The sequence below is a fragment of the Leopardus geoffroyi genome, chromosome B4, assembly GCF_018350155.1.
Source record: "Leopardus geoffroyi isolate Oge1 chromosome B4, O.geoffroyi_Oge1_pat1.0, whole genome shotgun sequence".
Lineage (NCBI taxonomy): Eukaryota > Metazoa > Chordata > Mammalia > Carnivora > Felidae > Leopardus > Leopardus geoffroyi.
In genome coordinates, this window is record NC_059341.1 from 92012700 (window position 1) to 92037084 (window position 24385).

The 24385-nt window shown below is 44.0% G+C and overlaps 1 long non-coding RNA gene across 1 annotated transcript; it reads right to left on the reverse strand.

The window, feature by feature from the left end:
• Positions 1-464: 464 nt before the first annotated feature.
• Positions 465-24371, reverse strand: LOC123590906. Its single transcript, XR_006709029.1, has 4 exons — positions 24122-24371; positions 22655-22737; positions 7180-7310; positions 465-1338 (listed from the first exon to the last, which is right to left on the reverse strand). It is a non-coding gene; the product is annotated as an uncharacterized LOC123590906 (long non-coding RNA).
• Positions 24372-24385: the final 14 nt, after the last annotated feature.

The window sequence follows — 24385 nt, forward strand, 5'->3', positions numbered from 1 at the left end:
CTGTCCTGGGAAGGGTGCTCATTCTGCTGTGAACCTGATGCCTCTCGGTCTGGGAGGGGCCGGTCCAATGCTTCCAGCTGCCTGCTGCTGTCCTTATACAATCAATCTCCCAGCCCAGGGCTGGCTTCAGGGGCATGTGTCTGGTGTAGTCACATAGCGTCCGTGCACAGAAATACCCCTGCTTGGGGCTTAATGCTCTGTAGTGTTGTCTTGAAACTCTTAACAATTGTTATGGGCTGAATTGTGTCTCTCAAAACTCCTATGTTGAATACCTAATACTTAGTAGCTCAGAATGGGACTATATTTGAACATGGGGTCCTTAGGGGCGCCTGGGTGGCTCAGTTGGTTAAGCGTCTGGCTTCAGCTCAGGTCATCTCATGGTTCAGGAGTTCCAGCCCCATGTCAGGCTCTGTGCTGACAGCTTAGAGCCTAGAGCCTGCTTCATATTCTGTGTCTCCCTCTCTCTCTCTCTCTGCCCCTCCCTCACTCAAGCTCTGCTTCTCTCTCTTGAAAATAAATAAATGTTAAAAAAAAAAAAAGATTCTGAACATGGTGTCTTTAAAGACACGGTTGAATGAGGTCACTGGGGTAAGCCTTAATCCAATATGACTTGTTTTCTTGTACAAAGAAGAGATTAGGACACAGACACAGTGGAAAGACGTGGTAAAGGAAGAGAAACAAGATGGCTGTTTACAAGCCAAGGAGAAGGGCCTCAGATGAAACCAACCTGTAAGGGACATCTTGATGTAGGACTTCTAGCTTCCAAACAAGTGAGGAAATAAATTTCTGCTTTTTAAGCCACCCAGTCTGTGGTACTTCACTACAGCAGCCCTAGCAATCTAATATAACAATTTTACCTTTTAGTTTATGTTTTGTACGTGAAGTCTGAAGGAACAGTACTCAAGAGGCTTGGAGCCACAGTTCATGAGTCCCACCTCCCACTGTCTCCCCACCTTCCCTGGTCAGTTTCTTGGCTTCCTACACTTCCCCTCAATTCCTACACCCCCAGCAGTTGGAGTGATGCCCACTCTGCCCCTTCCTGTCCCCTCCCTGGGGTAGTGAGCGGGCCATGTCGGCAGAGCAAGTGCCCCTGTGTCCCATCATTGCTCCCTGGCCCTGGCTGGGGACTGGATGTGGGCACAGGTAGGGCTGAGGCTGAGTGAACATTCCCTATGACGCATTTAGGTAGGGCACGTCAGGACCATCTCTGTTCTCAGACACAGCTGGCAGCACCACTGTGTCTGGTGGGTCCTCGGCAAGGGTTAGCCTCTTGCCCACCCCGATCCAGGAATTGTGGTTCCTTCACGGCTGCCCTTCTGCTCTGGTTGGAATGGTGGGCTATGGAAGGAGAGACCGACTTATTTCCATTCAGCTCAGGTGCAGCACATCAGGGAGGCAGAAATCGGAAGCCAATGGGCCTTGCACTGAGTCACGGGACAGAGCCCCCACGGGGCACCTGTGAGGGTCTGCACTCACTCTACAAGTATCCCCATGTCCAAGGGACCACGACATGCAATTACAAGTAAAAACACCATGACAGGCCAAGAGACCGCAGAAAAAAAGGAAAGAGTTTTCTATATTTTAGTAACTTTAGCAGCATTATATATAATTTTTAAAATTTATTTATTTTGAGACAGAGTGTGAGCAGAGGAGGGGCAGACAGAGAGGGAGACAGAGAATTCCAAGCAGGCTCCGCACCCTCACCAAGGAGCCCGATGCGGGGCTTGAACCCACAAACCACGGGATTGTGACCTGAGCAGAAACCAAGATTCGGACGCTTAAGTGACTGAGCCACCCAGGCACCCCAACAGCGCTCTATTTAAATGGAGGCCCTCATATTTTCATTTGGCACTGGGCCCTATAAATTATGTCGCCAGCCCTGCCCAGGCCAGCCCCATACCTTAAGGTCACTACCTTTAGAGCTCATACAATCCGGGTATTTCATCCTGTCTCCCCAGTACCCTTGCTTCTGTGCTTATAATTTACTCCCTTAGCTCGTATCTTTATCCCTGCTCCTGGCCATCACGGTGTGGTGGCCATTCCCGGAGTGTCAGACTTAGCCACATCCAGCTCCCTGTTTCCCCAACCTTCAAATCCAATCTAGGAGAACAATTCCCTCTTGTGACCCACCCTCGTCTTTCATCACCCAACTGCTCCACCTCTCAACCTCAGCATTGTGATTTAGTGCACACGCCATGTGGCAAATCAACGTGTAAAAGAGAAGAGTAATGTTTACTTTGTAGGTTTGCTGTAAGGTTAAGCAAAATCATATATATATATATAGGATGTGCTTAGCATGATGCCTGGCACACAGATAGACCTTCTCACTAAAAGCCTAGCATTTTCCCCTTGGGTCACAATTTCCTACCCTTGTGCTCCCACCCTCTTGTCCCCACCAAACTGGCATCCAACACTACGATCCCCACTCTCAATCTCCCCCTTTTATGTCAGTCTATCACGACACCCTTGTCCATCCCCAGGCTTCACTCCCTACCCTACCCCCTATTTTTTCAAATATTGGCAGGATTCTCGTTTCTTTTCTGCCATAGCTGACCTGCAAAATATCTGCCCTGTAAAAATTTACCTAGTTCCTCTCTAGTTTCCTGTGATCTGCTTTCTCTGCTCCCAGACTGAAACCCTGCTATGCTGGCGTGTGCCTGCCGACTCCAGCCAGACTCCAGCCAGCCCCTTCCTGCTGGTCTCGGCTCATCCGTAACCTCCATACCCCACAGTGGTTGTGAGAAGGCTTCTCTTCGAGCCTCCTGTCCTTTCCTATCCTCTGACTCTGAGCCACTGTCCCCGGTTTCAACTCCAGAGGTAAAAGGCAGGCCTTGGGCTTGACTCTGCCTTCCCTGTTCTGCTTACAGACAGACCCCTGTATGTGGGGCTTCCTCCTTCCCCCTCTTCCTGCGTATCTCTCTTCTTGCCTGTTTTCCTCTGCACTCTGTGTCCTCTGTTGCTTCCAAACTTGGTCAGTCATTCTTTCTACTTTACCGTCAACCTCTTGTTCTCCATGTCTGCCCCTCCTCCGAATGATACCTTCTTCAATATTTAATTTACGGGGAAACCCTTCCATCTCATCAGCCAGGCCCTTTGACAAAGCCTACCGTACTGGCTCGCTCCCTTCTTCCACTTTCCGACAGCTCCTCAGCTCCCTTGATAGAAGGCTGTCCTCCATTCCAGGGACATCTGTCTCTCTGAGACACTCAGTGGGCTCCTAACTGCCCATCTGTGATCAACATCTAAACTTGATCACACCTCATTTCTCTGCAGTGTCTGACATGGTTGAATTCTACTTCCTTCTGAAAAGGAATTCTGGAATTCTAATTCCTTTAGGTGGTCTCTCTCTCCGTTTTCTTTGCCTTCTCCTTTTTCGCCTTCTCTGCTGCTCCCTCCACTGTTGCTGTTCTCTCGGCTTCCACCCTTCCCCCTTCTCTTTCCCTCTCAAGCCTCCCTTGATGAATTCATTTGTCCTCGTGGCTTTATCCACCCTATCTTTTCTGACGACCCAGTGCTGGGGTCCAGGCCCACCGGACCAGAGTAGCACAGTGGCCGTCACATTGCTCAGCCACACAGCTTACTGGCTAAATGCCCGGTGCAAATCATTAACCTATGCAAGTTTTAGCCTCCTCCACCGGACAGTGAGACTAACAACACATAGCTTATGGGGTTGTCGTGAGGATTAAAATAATGGAGAAAAAGCTGCTGGCACATATAAATGCCTCAATAAACTGTAGCGACCCTGCTGTTGCTCATTGCCATGATATTTATTTATCTTTTAACTTTTTTAAGTGTTTATTTATTGTTGAGAGACAGAGAGGGGGGTGGGAGAGAGAGAGTGCAAGCAGGGGAGGGGCAGAGAGAGAGGGAGACACAGAATCCGAAGCAGGCTCCAGGCTCTGGGCTGTCAGCACGAAGTCCAACATGGAGCTCAAACCCACGAACTGTGAGATCATGACTCGAGCTGAAGTCGGATGCTTAACCCACTGAGCCACCCAGGCGCCCACTCAATGTATTTTTGTGCAGGATTTATTACAAGTCTGTTCATATCCAGCAAAGACCATTTGACAGGCACAATGCAATAGGATAAAGGCTAGGTGCTTGCCTACTTTTCCACTGTCCCATAAGTGCTCATGCACCACCAGATGAAACCACTGACAATTTCCAGAAGGTACCATGTCCAAATAGCCTGTCTCTATTGCTACCCTACTCTGTGCAGCCACCCCTGACCATCTCTCCCACCGTCCCTTACCAAATTCATTACTTCCACTCTAACCCCTGCAGCTATGATCGGCTTTTTCTAAAAATCATTGCCTCTCAACCTTCTGAACTTTGCTTTTCAGTCTTGTCTTTGTCTCCAGAGCCTAGCACAATGCCTGGCACACAGACCTTTATCACCCCTACAGTGGTTGAGTCGATAAATTCAAAACACTAGAGAAACGCTTCATCAGCATTCCACCAGGGGTCGCTTTCTTTACATTTTAGGAAGGAACAGTGCAGGCACTTAGTAAATCAATTCTTTATGAAAAATTTAACTTTGTGTTTAATTTTTAAAGTCATTTATTGTTTATTTAATGGAAACTGAAATTCTGCCATGTCGTACAAGCCTCACAGCACTATGTGAAATGCAGCTCTTTCTGGTTTTATGGATAATGTCAAAATTCACGTTTGGATAAAACCCAAAATTGAACGTGGCTTTTAATTTTGCATATTAAGAATTCAGATCACTGAATTTATATGAAAGTTTCTTCCATATTTTTAAGGTTAATATCCTTAGATAAGGATATTAGTATTTAATTAGTTTATTTCAAGTATGTTTATAGTTTATCCCAAAGACCAATTGTCTAAAGCTTTGTTTCTTTATTCTTATTTACTCTGTTGCAAAAATAATGGTGTATTCCTACTAATCATCTTGATATGCCTGGCTTGCAGTGGACACTATAATTTCTAACATTACCATTATTATCTCTAGGAGAACTGGCCACACAGAATGAGAAACTTTCCCTCTAGGGAGGGTCAGGAAAGACTCCCTTGAGGAAGTTGTACTTGTACAAAGATCTGAAGCAAGAGAGAGCCCAACGTACCGATGAACACAAAATTCAGGATGGCTGGAGCTTAGGATGAAAGAGGGCAGTGGTGGGGAGAAGATAAACTCAGCAGTTATCTGAGTGATCTCAGTAGTTGGCTGGCACCAGCCGGCTCAGAAAGAAAGTTTTCATCACGTTTCATGCTATGAGCAATGAGAAGCTATTGATGGGGTTCATTTTTAGGATGACTTGAGTCAGCAAGACCTTTTAGGAGGTTGTTCGGGAAGACATAATGGTGGCCTGCACAGGGGTGGTCCAGAGGAGACAGAGATAAGCGGACAGAGTAAGCATATTTTTAGGAGGTGGAATTTATAGAATTTGGTGAGGAGCTGCAGGGGTAGGGAGGGCGGAGAGAGCCAGAAGTGGAGGATGCCTCTAGGGTTCTAGCCTGGTCAGTCAGCAAGAGGAGAGTAGCATTCGAGGAGCTAGTGGAGGAAGGCCAGGTGTGATACACGTGTCATGGAGTCGCACCACGGTCCCAGCAGCTGACCTTTATCACCCATTTCTCTGTGCTCCTTTAGTATATCATTTCTCTTTCGATTGGAATCCACGTAAGAACCACAGACTGTTGGAACAGTACAGGATCGCACAGATTAGCAATAACCACATCATATATGAGCTTTAAGAGTCACAAAACTCTCCAGCCTTCTGGGGCCCTCCTATACAAGTAAAATATCTCAGGTACCTATGCTTTGTAACTGTAGGAAATATAGTCAACACCCAACTATTTCTAAGTATTTCCAGGAGGATGTTTGCATGGCCTATTGTCATCGGGAACCAGCAATGCTCTATTTCTCCTTAATCCCCTTACTGCTACTTCCTTGCCTCCCCTTCATGCTCTGGCTCTGTCTCAATTCCTTCGCTCTAACTTGGCCCCAGAGCCCCAGGCTTTCATTTCTAGGACCTAGGAACCCAACGCTGTTGCCTGTAACTTGCTTTATAAAAGACTGGAAGGAATCGAGGAAGATAACTGAGCAAATTAAGGAACTTGAGACTCAGATTTCAGACTGCCCCGTGGGCTGGCCAGCTGCTGTCCTGCTAGATGTGCACGCTCTCATTTACAATAGGTGTCTTCGCCTGGTTCCTCTCTTGCCTGTTCTTTAAGACCCCAATCCTTTGTCTCCAGCCCATTTCCCAAATCAGTGATCATCCACATAAGTCATCTAAGGATAATGCCCTTTTCCTCTTTATCTATAGCAGTTTTATCAGTTTTATTTACTTATGTTTAATTTTTCTCATCCTTGCTAGACTCCGTGTCCTGGCTTTGCATGGCCAAGCGTTTGCCCAAAGCTGTTTTCTCTAGATGAACTCTGCTGCACTTTTCAAATAGTAATTATTTCCTTCCTGCTGTCTGTACTCTATTTGGAAGAGAAAACAGAAGCTCCCAAATCTAAGTGCATAGCACTGTCAGTGACAGATTTTAGAACAGGACATCTTTTTCTGAGACATCTGACCTTGATTCCAGTATGCTTTCTGTACAAATCTCTCATCCTGAGGGTGCCTGGGTGGCTCAGTCAGTTGGGTGTCTGACTTTGGCTTGGGTCATGATCTCACAGTTCGTGGGTTTGAGCCCCGCGCGAGGCTCTGTGCTGGCATCTCAGAGCCTGGAGCCTGCTTCTGATTCTGTGTCTCCCCCTCTCTCTCTGCCTCTCCCCTGCTCGTGCTCTGCCTCTCTCTCAGAAATAGAGATACATTAGAAACAAACAAATCTCTCTAGTCTTTTGGCCTGGGACTTCTTGAGGGTGTGGAATTGCTAGCTAGCTCAGCACAATGCCTGGAGCAAAGCAAGATCGCCCTCCAGGAATGTTTGCTGAATGGACATGCTTCATCCCCATTCCCTCAAAATTCTTCTAGACTGGAGTGATCCAGCCTTTCTGGTGCCAGTGACCAACTGTGACCATTAGAGGGCAGCAGAGGTACAAAAGCACCCTGGAGGGGACGGCTGAAGTCTTGTAACCAAGTCAATCAGAAACATCAGTAACAGAAACCTCATGGAATACAGAATGCAGGGCTGTCAGGTTAGACAAAAACAAAAACAAAAACAAAAACAAAAACAAAAAAAAAAACCCCAGGAAACTCTGGGAATACTTACATTAGAGATTTTTCGTTGTCATTCAGAAATTCAAATTATCTGGGTGCCCTGTGTTTCACCTGGCAACTCCAACAAGTGCCATTGCACATGAGCCTCATGCTCAAGAAGTGGCTTTGGGCCTTATCAGGAACCTGTTGGAAGGAATTTAATGGGGAAGGTGTATGGTGAGCTTACAAAAATCAAATGTGCACGTTCATCACAGAGGGGATTGACTAACGGTGTTAGCTTAGCCGATGTTAAAATCCGCCCTGCAGGAGAAAACTGTAATAGCTCCTGAGTATTCAGGGTGGCAGATCCCTCCTCTACCCCTTCCTGCAGGAAATGTGACTGCCCTTGCATGCAGTGCAACAGATAGTTACCGTTGAAAGAGGATATGCAACATCTCTGTATGTGGGCATAGACTGAGCAATAATTGTTTAACTCCACGCACTGTGACAGCTATAACTTGTATCCACCCTCCTCCTTGATCTTGGCATCTTTCAACTTGAATCACAACCAATTCTCTTTATTCCAGAACCTGCCATTTTCCACAGATTTTTCTTATGATGCTTCCTTTCCCCAAGGTTCATTTTCTTTTTAAGGACCTCCTAAAATTATGCTGCTTCTTTTTTTTTTAATGTTTATTTATTTATTTTGAAAGAGAGAGATAGAAAGCAAGTGGAGGAGGGGCAGAGAGAGAGGAGACAGAGAATCCCAAGTAGACTCTGGGCATGGTCAGAGTCAGACTCCACATGAACTACAAAACCGTGAGATCATGACCTGAGTGGAAACCAAGAGTCAGACGCTCAGCCAACTGAGCCACCCCCTGAAATTATGCTTCTTAAACATACCTTTTTCTAATTAAGTGGAGGTACCCATTCTTTTTTTTTTTATAAATTTTTTTTTTCAACGTTTATTTATTTTTGGGACAGAGAGAGACAGAGCATGAACGGGGGAGGGGCAGAGAGAGAGGGAGACACAGAATCGGAAACAGGCTCCAGGCTCTGAGCCATCAGCCCAGAGCCCGACGCGGGGCTCGAACTCACGGACCGCGAGATCGTGACCTGGCTGAAGTAGGACGCTTAACCGACTGCGCCACCCAGGCGCCCCTGTGGAGGTACCCATTCTTAATCTAATTGATAAACATAAACATTGAATAAGCTAAGAAACACATTTGTTTCAACACACACTTATTGAGGGCCTACTATGTAGGAGAAAGATGTCACCATTAAGAAACTCATAACATAGTTAACAAAAACATTAGAAACCAGAAGGGAAATTTCCCCCCTGTAAGAAGTGATTGATCTGGGGTGGAGAGAACAACTGGTTCCTTGTAAATCACTGTTCTCATATTCCTATGAATTTACTTTTGGAAGTAACTTCAGGGTAAGAAAATTCATGTGTATGTTATAACTGATCTATGGGAATTGGGAAAGCTACAGTAGAGGCTTCTTTAAGTTGTTTCTCAAGGAGCAGTTACTTGCTTCCTCTTTTCATTAGGTAGAACTGACCAAATCTAGCCTCAGTCATCCTTCTGTATATAGAAGCAACTGAAACACACACACACACACACACACACACACACACACTCACTCACTCGTACAGCTGCATGGATTCAAGAACAACAGGTACTAGTGATAGCTGCCTGGAGAAGGCAGCTTCTAACAATCCTAGAATGTTAGTACTTCAAAGACCTTAGAGGGGCGCCTGGGTGGCGCAGTCGGTTAAGCGTCCGACATCAGCCAGGTCACGATCTCGCGGTCTGTGAGTTCGAGCCCCGCGTCAGGCTCTGGGCTGATGGCTCAGAGCCTGGAGCCTGTTTCCGATTCTGTGTCTCCCTCTCTCTCTGCCCCTCCCCCGTTCATGCTCTGTCTCTCTCTGTCCCAAAAATAAATAAACGTTGAAAAAAAAAAAATTTAAAAAAAGACCTTAGGGATCAATCATCTGGCCCAATTTCCTTACTTACAGATGTGGTATCAGAGGCCCCCAAATTTTTAAAGACTTGTGTAAGTTCCCTCCCCAAGCTTGAGATAGGGTTGGGACAGAGCTCAAGACTCCCATCTGTGTTTAAGATTAGGTTCTGAAAGACTAGATATGACGCCCAGTGACATCTGGGTAGTAACCATTTTCTCCTGGGAAAGTTTTTTTTTTTTTTGAGAGAGAGTGTGGACTCACCCATGCTAGGAGAGGTAGGAGCAGAGGGGAATAAGGAAGGGAGAGGGGCAGAGGGGAGAAGGAGGGGTAGAGAGGAAGTGGGGGAAGGGCAGAGGGAGAGGGAGAGAGAGAATCTTAAGCAGGCTCTGCACCCAGAGCAGAGCCCGACTTGGGGCTGGAGAGCATGACCTGGGCCAAAATCAAGAGTCAGATGCTTAACTGACTGAGCCACCCAGGAGCCCCTCCTGGGAAACTTCCTTAAGTCCCTGGCTTCTATGACGATTTTAGATTTTCCTCTCTCTCCTGGATGCTCATTTCTGACTCTTTTGCTAGTGCCTTCCTCTAGTCTACAAGGAATGTTCTTTAGAGTTCATTCTCCCACCACCCCCTTCACAATTTCGTCAACTATCATTGTTTTAGTTAGTATAAAAACTACCCCTTCAACTCCCCAATTTTTCTCTCTTATTCTGATGATTTCCTTAGGATCCATATGTTCAACTGTTATCTAGATATTCCACAGACATCTCCAACTGTCCAAAACAGAATGCTTATCTTTTTTCTTAGCCTCCCCCAAGTTGGGCTCTCTTCTTGTATTCCATGTTTTAGATAGTAACGTAATTATCCACGCAAGTCTCCTTGTCCCCACACCGTCCCCCCCACAAATTGGTCACCAAGCCCTCTCAAGTCTATGCCCTTCACACCTCTTTACCCATTACTTCCTCTGCATCCACACAACCCTGCCTTCGTTAGGTCAGGAGTTACAGATTCAAATGCATACAGGAGGAAAGCAAGTGAGAAGGGACATGTGCCTTTAATAGGGGGCAGTGAGAACTATGACCAACTAGAGACAATGGGCCTCATGTAAAGAGGAGACAAAGTACGTAGTTTATGTCAATTTTTTCTAAGAGAGAATGCAGGCCCAGTATTGCCAGATATACTAAGTTTAGAAGCCTAAAGTTTTAATGCAAAATATTCTGACTTTTAAATGGGCAAATAATTTAATTTAAAAAACCCTCAGATATTGGATGGAAAACAAGCATACCCTGTCTCCCCACTGCCACCAGCACCGCTGTGCCTGACCCATCCCATCGTCCTGCATCTAGCACAGTGCCTGAAACACAGTAGGTGATCAGCAAACACTTAAGTGAATGGAAATGGATTATGAGGTTGTTGTTGAGTGGTGTGCCGTTTAACCTTAAAAAATAATTGCAACTCCTGAATTGTTATGAGCACCTTTTAGTGAATAAAGTGACACAAAAATATTTCAAGAAAAAGTCAATTATTTTCCTTCTCTGTTCCCATACCCTACAGGAAACTGATACTAACAGTGTAGTGTTTATCCAGCTACATCTTCTGTGTGATCTTAAGACAGTTATGTGAATTTCTGTTTTGTTTTTGTTTTTCAAAAATGTAACCATACTTTACACATTAGTCTGCAATGTGCTGTTTTTGCTTAATTATCCAGTATTGCCATCCTTTGGCTTAGTAATTAAGTTAGTTACTAAGTTAGATATTCTTCTTTTTTTTTTTAATGTTGATTTTTTTTTTTTTAACGTTTATTTTTGAGACAGAGAGAGACAGAGCATGAACGGGGGAGGGTCAGAGAGAGAGGGAGACACAGAATCTGAAACAGGCTCCAGGCTCTGAGCAGTCAGCACAGAGCCCGACGCGGGGCTTGAACTCACGGACCGCGAGATCGTGACCTGAGCCGAAGTCAGCCGCTTAACCGGCTGAGCCACCCAGGCGCCCCTAATGTTGATTTCTTATAAGACAGAGAGGAGGGAAGGAGAGAATCCCAAGCGGGCTCCACGCTCTGTGTAGAGCCCACCTCGGGGGCTCAATCTCATGTCCTTGAGATCATGAACTGAACTGAAATCAAGGGTCGGTTGCTTAACAGACTGAACCACCCTAGTGCCCCAAGAAACTTCATTCTTTTTAATAGCTGCATAATGCTCTTTAATATGATTTACTATAATTAATCCAACCACTTTCCTATCGACTAACAATCAGATTGTTCCCGGCTTCTTTTTGGTTTAAGAAAGATGTACAATAAGTATCCCCATAAACTTATACAGGGCTCTTCCACGCCTTCTATTTCTGTGAGAGAGATCCCCCAAAATGGAATCACTATATTAAAGGATGTGTTAATATGTTTTAAAAGACACTTTGCAATCACTTTCAAAGGGTTCTAACAATTCACATTCCCAACCAGGTGCCTTTGGCAGAGTGAACAGGGAAGGTCCCACTGAGAAGATGATATATGAACAAAGACTCAAAGATGGTGAATGAGCTAGACGCACAGATCCCTGGGCAAGACACTTCCGGACAGGGGGGAACACACCGGGCAAGTGCCCTGAGACTGATGCGTTCAAGGAACAAGAAAGAGGCCAGTGCAGCCAAAGCAGAATGATCCAAGGGCAGAACAGGAGGAGATACTGTGAGTGAGACTGATGGTAGGGCAGAGCCTGTAGAACCGTTTAGGTTTTTGCTTTTACCATGAGTGTGATAAGGAGCCATCGCTGGGTTTTGAACAAGGGAGTAATATACTAAGACCTGTTTTAAAAGGATCGCTACGGCTGTTACATTGAGAAATGCTCTATCGGGAGAGCGCTGGGCGCAGGAGACCAGGTAGGAGGTTGCTGCGATAAGCTAGCACAGAAAGGAAGGCAGAGGGGTGACTAGTGTATAAGCAGTGGGGATGGTAAGATCTGTCAGATTCTGGGCCTGTTCTGAAGGTAGAGTCAGTGGAACTTGCTGATGGATTGGTTATGGGATGGAGGAGACAGAGAGGAGTCAGGGATGAATCCAGAGAGTTTGGCTAGAGCAACCACGAGGATGAAGTTGCCATCACTGTGGGATGGGGAAGACTGTAGGTGGGGAAGATCTGAGGGGAAAAGATCAGGGATTCATATTTGGCCATATTGAGTTTTACATGTGTATTAGTGATCTAAATGGGGTTTTTTGGCAGGCAGTTGGAAATACAAGCTTATAGTTCAAAAGAGAGGAACAGACAGCAATACAAACTTAAGAATCACAGCATAACGAGGCTGCTGGGTGGCTCAGTCGGTTGTGTCTGACTCTTGATTTTAGCTCAGGTCGTGACCCCACGGTCACGGGATTGAGCCTCGCATCAGTCTCTGCTGCATGTGGAGCATGCTTGGGATTCTCTCTCTTTCTCTCTCTCTCTGTCCCTTTCACCGGCTTGTGCTCTCAATCTCTCTCTCTACAATTAAAAGAAAAAAAAAAGAATCATGGCATATAGATGCTATTTAAAGACATGAGACCAGGGGCGCCTGGGTGGCGCAGTCGGTTAAGCGTCCGACTTCAGCCAGGTCACGATCTCGCGGTCCGTGAGTTCGAGCCCTGCGTCAGGCTCTGGGCTGATGGCTCAGAGCCTGGAGCCTGTTTCCGATTCTGTGTCTCCCTCTCTCTCTGCCCCTCCCCCATTCATGCTCTGTCTCTCTCTGTCCCAAAAATAAATAAACGTTGAAAAAAAAAAATTAAAAAAAAAAAAGACATGAGACCAAATAAAGAGAGTGTAGAGAGAAGAGCAAAGACCAAGTGGTCAGGGAGAACAGGGAAGACCAGAAAAGGCAACTACTCGGAAGCAGCAGACACGAGACAGGGAGACAATCAAGAGATGGTGAAACCAGGGGCCCAAAATGTATGAAGGCAGAAGGAGAGATTAGGTGCGTCCAATGTGGCTCTGATAAGTCATGTAAGAGGACAGCTGAGAGCTAACTGATAGACTGAGCAAACGACCCCAAAGACAGTCACATCCTACTCCCCAGAACCTGTGAATACATTACCTTCCATGGCAAAAGGGACTTTGTAGATGGGACCATGTTAATAATCTGGAAATGGGGAGATTGTTCTGGATTGTCAGGGTGGGAACAACGTGATCACAAGTGTCCTTAGAAGGGGGAGGCAAGAGGTTTGGAGTCAGAGGCAGAGGCAATGGGGCAATGGAAGCAGTGTTTGGAGTGATGTGGCAAGGGGCGCACTGTCCCCTAGGGCCTCAGAAGGAAGGCATCCTGCGGACCCATTTTGAACTTCTGACCTCTGGAACTGTGTGATAATAAATTTGTGTTGTTTTAAGCAACTAAGTTTGTGGTACTTTGTCATAGCAGCAATAGGAAACAAATACCCCAACCATGGGGTGTAGTGATGTGAGTGTCCTGTGTTCGTGGCCACATGGTGGCCTTGGAGCAGAGGAGTTTCAGGAGAACGATGGGAGTAGAAGTCTGACTGAAGTGGGCTAACGAAGACCAGGAGAACATGCAGGACCTTTGTGCAAAATCAATAAAAAAAAAAAAAGCCTGTTTCTGGGGGCACCTGCGTGGCTCAGTCGGTTAAGTGTCTGACTTTCGCTCAGATCATGATCTCGCAGTTCGTGGGGTTGAGCCCCACATCGGGCTCTGTGCTGACAGCTCAGAGCCTGGAACCTGCTTCGGATTCTGTGTCTCCCTCTCTCTCTGCCCTTCCCCCTGCTTGTGTTCTGTCTCTCTCAAAAATAAATATACATTAAAAAAAAAATTTTTTTTTAAAGACTGTTTCTGGCTGGCCAATTGGAAACAGTGATGCCTCGAGGTAGATCAATTTCAAATGTTGTGCCTCAAAAATGACAAAGTCCTGTGTCGAGCATTTTGCTTGGCAAGCAAAGAATGAATTAGATTTCAGCCTTTACCAGCACCTCCTCTATCAAATGCCTTTGGGCAGAGCACAAATTAGCCCTGGAGGAGAGGAATGGAGGATAAATAAATATAGACAATCCTATTAAGTGATTTTGGTGCAGGAGAGCTAAGAAATGGATTGGTGGCTGGTGGGGGAAGTGAGGACAGAGAAATGAATTTTTTTTTTTTTTTTTAAGTAGGCTTCACAGCCAACCTGGGGCCAGACCTCACAACCAACTGGACCTTGAGATCAAGACCTGAGCTGAGATCAAGAAACAGACACTTAACCAGGGAAGGGTTGCTGGAGTGAATGATCTTGAGCAGATGAGAGGGGCTAGGATCGATCTATCTACTAGATATCACTTTATTTTTGAGAGAGAGACAGAGTGAGAGCAGGGAAGGGTCAGAGAGAGGAGACACAGAATCTGAAGCAGGCTCCAGGCTCTGAGCTATCAGCAGAGCCCAACATGGGGCTTGAACCCACGAACCGTGAGATCATGACCTGAGCTGAGGTCAGATACTTAACTGACTGAGCCACCCAGGCACCGGGAGAGGGGCTAGGATCTAGACCATAATGTAAATGAGGACTACAACTGAGGGCTTGGTATTTGATAAAATCAGTAAGAGGCAACACGGCACAAAATAAGACAGTGAAATAATATGTTTGCACCAGGAGAACAATGACCACAAAAAGAAGGAAAATGGAGGTTGTGAGGCCAGCCAGGACAGAGTTGTAGTAAGTTAGGTGAGAAGGTACAGAATAAGGTGTTGGTATAACTTTCAGACTTGTAACTCAGGGCTCCTAACGAGGGCCCCAGGCATCAGGGGGTCTCACTCTTTGAAGTGACTTCCTTAAATCTCCTCAGACCCTCTCTGGTACCTGGTACCAGCTGAGAATGGATTGGCATCCATCTGGGTGGGGCGCTTCCAGCCAGAACCGGGGCCCCATGTGGGCTCAGTACCAGTTTCTCTGTTTGTGGAGGATCTTCCATTGCCTGTCCAATGAGTGGCCTTGATCAGACATCCCAAGTTGCTCTGTGGTTCTCGACTATGCTATCATCCTGGGGTTCTGTGGCCAGGTCTTGGTTCCGGGAGGGTGACCCGGCAAGCTAATTGCACCTACTGGGCAATGCAGGTTTTTTTGTTTTAGGATTGTGTGAGCATGAGATTGGGCTGCCAGAATGGCACTGCCATGTTGATTTAGGGTGGCCTAAATCGTTTATACAGACAGGAGCGCTGCAAAAAATAGTTGCCCATGGCTCCACACACCCTAGGAATGGCCCTGAGTGAAACATAGTAATGAAGGGGAAATCGAAGAGACATTTTAGAGGAAAAGGAGAATAAATGCAATTTAGGGATTAATTAGATGTCCGGATATCTGAGTATCATCTTCTTAAGTGAATCCCGCCCCCCCCCCCAAAGAAATAGTTCAAACCTTGTACTTCCCCCTATTATTTGGCAATGATACAACTTAGCAAAGAGATAATAGGTGGAGCTTTTTAAAGAGCAGTGTGGGAGCTATAAGGAAGCATTTTTTCTCAAAATGTGAAGTAGTGGTCAAATGTTATGGGGAAGGTGTCAGCCAACAATAATCTTTCCAAAACAGAGCTAGCCAGGAAAGAGGTAAGGAGCATTCATTTCTCCCACATGCACTATTGATCTGAAACCGCGGAGCAGGGAGTTCTTACAGGTTGATCCAGCAGCTGCGTGAAAAGTAACCTCCGTGCAATTTGAGTTATGGATCACTCAGAGATGACGTCATGTTGTGGCTGTCTTTATAACTGTTTTACACCTACTTGAGGATCTCAAAGGAACGTGTGTATGTTTTACAAATCTCAAACAAGTAAGCGAAGGCAGAAAATCAAGGAGTTTTCTTTTGCAGCAATATTTGTCTCCACACAACCCCAGTGTTCTTGGCTTTGTGCACAGATGCTGAGAACACAGAGCTGTGCTTGGACACGCAGCAGCAAAGAACACAGGCACTGGCGCCAGACTCCCTGGGTTCAAATCCCGGCTCGGCCGCTTTCAACCTTAAGCAAGTTATTTAACCTTTTCACAACAGTTTCCTCAGAAGTAAAATGGATATTTTACTGGTACCTACTTCCTGGGGCTGTTGGGAAGAGTGAAGGAGCTAATTCACTAAAAGCACTTGATGGCCGACACATCATAAGCACTCAAAATTAGCTACTTTTCTTGTTTATAAATAAAGGAAGATAAAAATACATAAATGTGCTATTTTTCTGGGTGTGAAAGAATCTTTCCGTGCCCTCTCCAAATTCTGTTTTCGTCTATGAAAAGTGGAATTTCACAGATTTTATCTTCCTTAATGAAATAAGCCATTGGGTAAAATGAACTGTTGTTATAGCTTTATGGCTTTTTTTTTTTTTTTTGAGAATTTTCAAATTCTTTTTTCTACTGCCCTGCATATAATGGCTTTATCCTCAGTGTAATTCTCTTTCTGCATGTTACTTGTCTTTCACTCATTCCTTCCCTTTTTGCTCCTTATCATTCCACCCTAGTTCTTTGTATCTTATTTTTCTTCAATGCTTCGTGAGCTGGGCGACTTTTTTTTTTTTTTTGTCTTTGACCAGAGGTATGTGTCATAGGTAGAATCTTTGCACAGATGGAGGGAATTTTCCAGCCATTTACAATGAGCCCAGGAAAACACAGCTGGTAATCTGAAGGCACTCTGACTTCTGCAACCAGGCTGACCCTGTGGAATGCCCAAATATATTTCTGTTCCATGACGTCAGTCTTCTTCCTCTATTACTGATTATGGATTGCATAACTATTACATTTTTCACCTGTTCCTCGATGTGCACTTCTTCTGTTCAATAATTCATCCCAGAGCCAACACAGCACACTATCTTATCAATGTCAGTTTAATACTATCTGTCTCTATTTCTATCGATCACCATTATCTGAAATAAGAAGCCTCCACTCCCGTCATCCTCTCTCCCCTTAATCTCAGTGTAGCCCGTAGTACTTAGCACCACTTGCTATTTGTATTTCCTTGTTCTTTGTCTATTTCCTTCTCCTAGAATATGCAGGGACTTGTTTTGTTCACTATCCTTCTCTAGTGCCCAGTAACTGTCCCGAAATACGTACTGACTGAATAAATGGGTTGTAACCATTTGCTGCTTCTCACTAATACTTTCCAAATTTCTGCTGCTTTTTTCCCCCACTTATTCTGTCAGATCAATAATTTTCATAAACTGCCTAACAACTGAAGACCAAGATGGCCAACGAGGGATCTATCTGCAGCACCGTACCTCTGGGGTAGCAGAGTTGTTGTGCGTTTGCTTCTGTGCTTACTTCAATCATGGCATACATGTTAGGAAAGGAGCCTCTAGAAAGCATATTTAAGAAAGCAATAATTCTTTCATCAACATACTCTCCTAGAACTTAAAGACTTATATGCTGAAATAGAAATAGAACGGCATGGAGTTAGCCCTTCACGTGATTTTACCTTGAGTAAAAACTTACATAATAATGTAGACTAAATTTAATTGTAATTGAGATAACTGGGGCCATTACTTTGTAACATTTAGAGACAGGGGCGTAACATCAATGGCAATTACTGAGATCAATATTTCTATGGAGGCACCCAGGTGGTAAAGAAGAGGCCATGAAGGCTTCATGGGATCTCGTGGTATTTATTACCCAACCTGTCTCCTCAGAGGTGACATTACTTTTCTCTTTCACGTTAAAAATCCATATCAGTTTGTCATCTTACATATCATTTTTTAAAAACACTATAAAGACATACCTTACGTATTAAATAACATCATGAGTCAACTAGGCACTCCCAAAGGACTTTTTTATTCTGTCTTTTTTCCCTTTTTGGTCTATCACTACTGAACTACTAGGAGTCCGGATTTCTGGTTGGAGACTTATGAAACTAGATATCCACTCTTTGTGGGTAAGGCTTTATACTTCTTTAATCCATTTTCCTACCGCACAATGCTATCCCAGTGTTTTAGCATTCAAAACACTGCTGAATCAGCCCTTAGCACGGTTTTCCAGCCCCTCATCCCATTAACTCCCAATGTACATACCTTCATTATTTTATAGGAACTTTGTGGCAAGGTTTATAATTGTTTCCTTAGGTCTCTCACTGTGCCCACCAACACAACCACCTAGTATGTGATCAGCCTTATGTCAGGAAGGATAGGCTAGGTTCGGCTGACAAGACAAACAACTCCGTAATCTTAGTGGGTTAACCCAACCAAGATTTATTCTCATTGACTCAAAGTTTCCTGCTGGTCTCTAGAACTCTTCAGGGCAGCTGTCCATCATATGATGGATCGCCGATGTACCTCACATTCCCACAATCATCAAGGTAAGTAATAATTAGGGACAGAGAGCGGAGCACCCACAATTAAATACTTCCACCTTGAAGTGACACGTTGCTCTCGTTTCATCGACCAAAGCAAGTCAGATGGCCATGACTGACTTCAAATAGGTGGGGAAGTAAAGTCCTATGTGCTTAGGACGAGAGGGGAACTAGGCATCTGCTGACAACAGTACTACATGCCACACATAGGTATATCTGTTGACTAAATGAAATTGAACACATTTTGATTATAATTTCTGCTCTGTATGTAATTACCAATCTTTTTGCGGTCCTATTATTTAACCCATTTCTTTTTCAAAAAAATTTTTTTAATGTTTATTTATGTTTGAGAGAGAGACAGAGCGTGAGCAGGGGAGGGGCAGAGGTAAAGAGGTGGAGACAGAATCTGAAGCAGGCTCCAGGCTCTGAGCTGCCAGCACAGAGTTTGACGCGGGGCTTAAACTCACAAGCCAACCCCCGTGAGATCATGACCTGAGCCGAAGTTGGACGCTCAACCGACTGAGTCCCTGAGGCGCCCCTAACCCATTTCTTGTTTTGATTCTACCATTTCCTTCCAGACATTACTTTAACAAACAAAACAGACAAAATACTAATTCAAACACTCATCAGGATAAATTAATCTGAAGTGCTTTCGTGTAACTGTGAAACCATCATTATTGTGACTACACCTTAACCGTGTGCTTTACTTCGTTACATTAATTAAACAGGTCACTAAACCTTATTCCCTCCCTGCTCTCCCAATAAAATGTTTAGGCTTTACTAATGATAACTTCACAGTGGGCTACCTGCCTTGATCCCCTCCAGGCATTCTAAAACAAATACATTTCCAAAATAACCAGAAGACACATTATAGATAACATAGGGGAAAAAAACTTCCGCATGAGAAGCAACATGAATGAGATACTGAAAATTCTTTGCTTCATGATTCAGATTGATTTATTTAACAAATTTCCTAGGATAGATTTCAAGCAGACATTGACACGAGAGCTTGATTTTGTGTGAGATGAATAGCCACGGTTTCAGGAGAAAATGGTTAAGCTGTTTAGAGCCTTCAGTGGTTTCTCACTAACCTTACGGAGGCCTCCCAAGGCACGGCATGTTTGGCTCTAGCCCACCTCTCTAGCCTCACCTTGTACCCATTCCTGATACTCTTGGCTTCAGTGACTGGACTTATGTCAATCCCGGAATCCCTCTTGTTCTTTCCTACCTTTTCCCCCATGATGCTGGCTTTTCAGAAAATCCAGGTCAGTTGTCTTGTAGAATGTCACATGTGCTAGGTCAAGTTGCATATATTATGGCCTGTTTCTGAATAGCACTAGAGCTAAAAACAGCTTTTACATTTTTAAAGGGTTGTAAAAAAGAAGAGAAAGAAGGAAACGGAGGAGAAGGAGAAGGAGGAGGAAGAGCCGGAGGAGGAGGCAGGAGAATTATGTGATGGAGACCACAGGGCCTGCAAAACCTGAAATATTTATTATCTGGCCCTTTATGAAAACTGTATTCTGACTTCTATTTTAGATCTTTGTTTCCTCATGGCATTATTTAGTTTATACCTCAGTTCCTTGGATTTTAGGCAAGTTGGAAATTAGATCTGGAAATGTGCTATCCAATATAGTAGCCAGCAGGCACATGTAGCTATTGGGTACTTGAAATACGGGTAGTCCAAGTTAAGATGTGCTATAAGGGTAAAATATATCCCAGATTTCAAAGAATTAGCATGAAAAAAAAGAGCATAAATTTTTCATTAGTGATTTTTATGTCGATTACCCTGTTGAAATAAAAATATTTTGGATATATTTGATTAAATAAAATGCATCATTACAATTAATGGTACCTGTTTCTTTTTTTAATGTGGCTACTAGAAAGTTTTAAATTACATATGTAGTTCACATATTTTCATTGAACAATGTGGTCTACAGCCTTAATTAAAACCGGGGGGGGCGCCTGGGTGGCGCAGTCGGTTAAGCGTCCGACTTCAACCAGGTTACGATCTCGCAGTCCGTGAGTTCGAGCCCCGCGTCGGGCTCTGGGCTGATGGCTCAGAGCCTGGAGCCTGTTTCCGATTCTGTGTCTCCCTCTCTCTCTGCCCCTCCCCCGTTCATGCTCTGTCTCTCTCTGTCCCAAAAATAAATAAACGTTGAAAAAAAAAATTAAAAAAAAAAAAAAAACCAGGTTAAATGTTTTTGGCAAAAATACTTCACAGCTGATCTGTACATTATACTGCATCCTACCATGGGACACACATCAGTTTGTCTCATTAATGGCGTGAAGTTTGAAAACTTGATAAAGGGGTGACTGACAAGAATCTTCATTGTAAAAATACATTTTCCCTTTTGCAGTTTGTAATCTCTTATAGCCGTGAGACTATTGAGCCATGGTTTCCCATTGACTTTTCACTCAATGTTTTTTTTTTTTTTTTTATCCTTTTGTGACCCTTGCTTGAATCCGTTATTACGTTGCAGATTGCAAAATGGTGTTTTATATTTTTAGAATTTCTTTTTAAATTTCTTACCTGACATTCTTTTCTTCTTTTCCTTTTTTTTTCCCCTTTCCTTCTTCCTTAAAAGGTGTTTTTTTGTTTTGTTTTGCTTTTGTTTTTAGGAAGTATCACAATGGACACATCACTTTTTACATACTCAGTGTGTTACAATCAAGTGCAGTGATTTTTCTGATTCTCAAGCTTCCCGAAATTTGGCTATTGGAAGTCCCTTCAAGGTCGCGCCTGAATCTTTTTATCATCACCCCATTGGTTTTTGAGGGCTTCCTTGCCATCTGGTACAACAAGTCCCAGGTCTGCCTTCTATTTTCCTTGTTTCGGAGGTAGAAACAGCCACTCCTTAAGAAGCCTCCATTTCTTTGAATGACAAAATGGTATTCCAAAACCAAGATTTAGGGTGGTAGATGTGATCAGAGTTACTGGGATGACATTCTTTTCAGGTCCTCTCAATAGACAGAACTAGAAAATATATTTTAAGAAACCACAGCTCATATTGACATTGCTAATTCAAGTTTAATATTGTAGGAGTTTTCTCATTCCATTTGTTTTCTTTTCATATACATTAAAAACCTCGTTTGATAAAAACATAAAGGCATTTACTTATCTGCTTTATCCTATGATACATAATTTCAAAATTATCATAACATTATTAAAACTAGCATTAACCATAGTGTGTGGTGAAGTTTAAGATTACTTTGTAGATCTTTTGTCCTCCGCATATATCCTGTTAAGGGTCTATGGTCAGAGTAACTTAAAAGTATTTACTCAGGGGCGCCTGGGTGGCTCAGCCGGTTAAGCGGCTGACTTCGGCTCAGGTCGTGATCTCACGGTCAGTGAGTTTAAGCCCCGCGTCAGGCTCTGTGCTGACAGCTCAGAGCCTGGAGCCTGTTTCAGATTCTGTGTCTCCCTCTCGCTGACCCTCCCCCATTCACGCTCTGTCTCACTCTGTCTCAAAAGTAAATAAACATTAAAAAAAAAAAATTAAAAAAAAAAAAGTATTTATTCAAAGTATTCAAAAGTAACTTGAAGTAATTATTTTCCCTGAAAGGTTATAGTATATGTTTGATAGACACTTTCATTTGTTTCTGTTTGTGTCCAGTTCAGGTTTGCTTTTGGTTTATTTATTTTTGAATAAGTGAAACATTCACACAGTTCAGAAGTTAAAACCATTATAAAAAGTTACGCTCAGAGATCTTGTTCCCAGTCTTGTTTCCTCTACCTTCTTTCTATCCTACCTGTAGGTAACTATTTTCATTAATTTCTGGGTTTACCTCTCCTGGTCTTCCTGTCTTCCTATCCCCCTTCCTTCCCTCTTTCTCCCTCAACAAGCATATCCACATACACATAAATAAAACTATATGCATGGCTTTTGCTTTTTCTTATTTAATTGAATATCTTGAAAACCACTCATTATCAGTTCATAGAGATTTTCCTTTTTTTTTTTTTTTTCCAACGTTTATTTATTTTTTTTTGGGACAGAGAGAGACAGAGCATGAACAGGGGAGGGGCAGAGAGAGAGGGAGACACAGAATCGGAAACAGGCTCCAGGCTCTGAGCCATCAGCCCAGAGCCCGACGCGGGGCTCGAACTCACGGACCGCGAGATCGTGACCTGGCTGAAGTCAGACACTTAACTGACAGCGCCACCCAGGCGCTCCATTTCCTTTCTTTTTTAAAGTCACTGGAGAATATTCCATTGGATGGATGTGTCATAATTCAGTAAGTCTCTTACTTATACACATTTCTGCTATTTCCACTTACTTGCTACTACAACAATTACAGAGTGAATAACTCCATGTCTGTGTTTGTGGACACGTACCTTCAGGGTAGATCCAGGAATCTCACTTTTAGAAACATCCCAAGTGATTTTCATGCATAGCCAGATTGGAGTATTGTTGCTTACTGTGTAAAAAGGGTAAAAATGGTATTCAGAAACCTTGAATAGTTAACATTTTTAAAACGAAGAAACAACAGGTAGGGAAGCAAAGTTTGCACCATCCCAAATCGTCACTTTACTTCGAGGAATGCAATTGAGTTATATAAACAGTAGCTTCACCTCTGGAGTCTTGTCCCCTAATCACCACGTTGGTAACAAGAATATACTATTCGGACACACATAAGTGACCGAGATTTGGGCAGCAGATAACTTTCAGTTTAGATACACTGAGTCTGAAGTAGCTGAGGTACATCCAGCAGTGGCATCTACTAGGCGGTTTTTTGCACAGGTTTGGAGATGAGGTTAGGAGTCAGTGAGTGTAGATGCCAGAGTAGGTGAAAGATGCTCGAGGGGAGGGTTACAGAGTGAGAAGGTGCTTAGGATGGACTTCTGGGGAATATTAGTACTTAAGAGGGCAGTAGAGGAGCCCAAGGAAACTATACATGGCTAGAGAAGTAGGAGGAAGCCCTGAGAACACAGGTAAGGAAAGCCCAGGGAACAAAGTGTTACAAGGAGATAACAGTTACCAGTGTCAAAGGTTGAGAGGTGAGGTAAGACAAAGGAAAGAAGGTAACCACTGATTTCCATCCAAGAGACCAGGACTGTGGCAGACCAGGTTTAATACTGTGGTGGGAACAGCAGCCTTTATTGAGTGTTAAGCAAGGAATTCAACCTCACACAGATGATCCTTGGAAATCTTGGAAACACCTGGTGTTTTGTCAGCTACAACAGTTTTTCTGAAAGCAACAAGAAGAGAGATTTGTATCCAAAGGGAAAAATCAATTTAGTATTTTCTCCCATAGATTTCTCTTAAAACTTTGGTGCTGGCTGTTGTTAATGTATATTAAAATCTATCATAAAATGCTTTGGGATTTAGCAAACAGCACATGCTTAGGTATTTTAGGTTTATTATTAATAGAGTAATTTCATAATAAATAGTATAAAAATAGTAAGGTAATCATATGTTTTATGGTGTTCCTCAAAGAGTACCATGACTTTCAAACAGTATCCCGTATGGGAACCATGACTCCGGAATAACTTTTTAAGCCTCTTTGCTTTCTCTTCTACTTCCTTTCCCCAGTCCCTGTCCATACTCTTGGCTATAAGTAGATGCTGTTTTGCCCCACTGTTAGCAGGTAGGTAGTCCAGCTGCAAGGAGCTTGGGAGACCAGTGTGCACTCACAGAGGAAAAGAGGAAACAGACTTTGAATGTCATCTAATCCAGTAGTTTCCAAACCCGGCTGAGCATCGAAATAGATAACCTGGCACGTGCATGAAAAAGACAGAATCCTGGGTCCCTGCCCTAGATCCCTATACTCTGCGTCTGGAACGGGGCGTAGAGAACTGTACCTTGAATAAGAGCCTTTGATGATATGAATTTAACTCCTTAAGAAAGCGGAGGACCAAAGCAGCCACGAATAAACGGGTCCTTCGACTGGAGATTCGCTGCTCTGTGCTTTGGGTGATGGCCGATTGTCCTGAAGGGCATCTGGGTTTTCGTTTTAGGGTGCTGGGGAGGGCTTGCTTTTCCGGGCTTTTTGGCTCACTAGACCTGGGCTTCCCTCACTTTTCTCTCTCCGGAGGTGCTAGAAGTTCTGCAAGTGCCGCCCCCCC